The following is a 444-nucleotide window of genomic DNA, read 5'->3' on the forward strand; positions in this document are numbered from 1 at the left end:
TGAAAATACACAACATAGTAAGTTGATCCACATATGACAGCCTCTGAACTTGGTCAATACTAATCTTATATCCTATGTCTTATATAGGCTACAGGCACTGAACTAAAAATACATTCAATCAGTCATCGCTCCCAAAATGAATTCAACAGGTCATCTTGTTAATGCTATAAATTAATTACAACAATAAAAGAAAATTTCACCATGAACATACATGAAAAACAATATCACATTAGACCACAGAAATTCCAAAATGACATTTCCCTTACTATCAAAAGTGCATTCATCTTTGCCATGTTACATTCATTTAGTTGACTAGTGCTGTACGCTCTATTAACAAAAGCATTAATAGCATAAATAAAAACACTTACACTGACAAGCTACGAAATATCGCGTTCATAATCGAATGCGACGTTATGAATCTGCATTATGAACGCGATTTTGCAG

The sequence above is a fragment of the Sinocyclocheilus anshuiensis genome, unplaced genomic scaffold (assembly GCF_001515605.1).
Source record: "Sinocyclocheilus anshuiensis isolate Anshui unplaced genomic scaffold, SAMN03320099.WGS_v1.1 scaffold1072, whole genome shotgun sequence".
Classification (NCBI taxonomy): Eukaryota; Metazoa; Chordata; class Actinopteri; order Cypriniformes; family Cyprinidae; genus Sinocyclocheilus; species Sinocyclocheilus anshuiensis.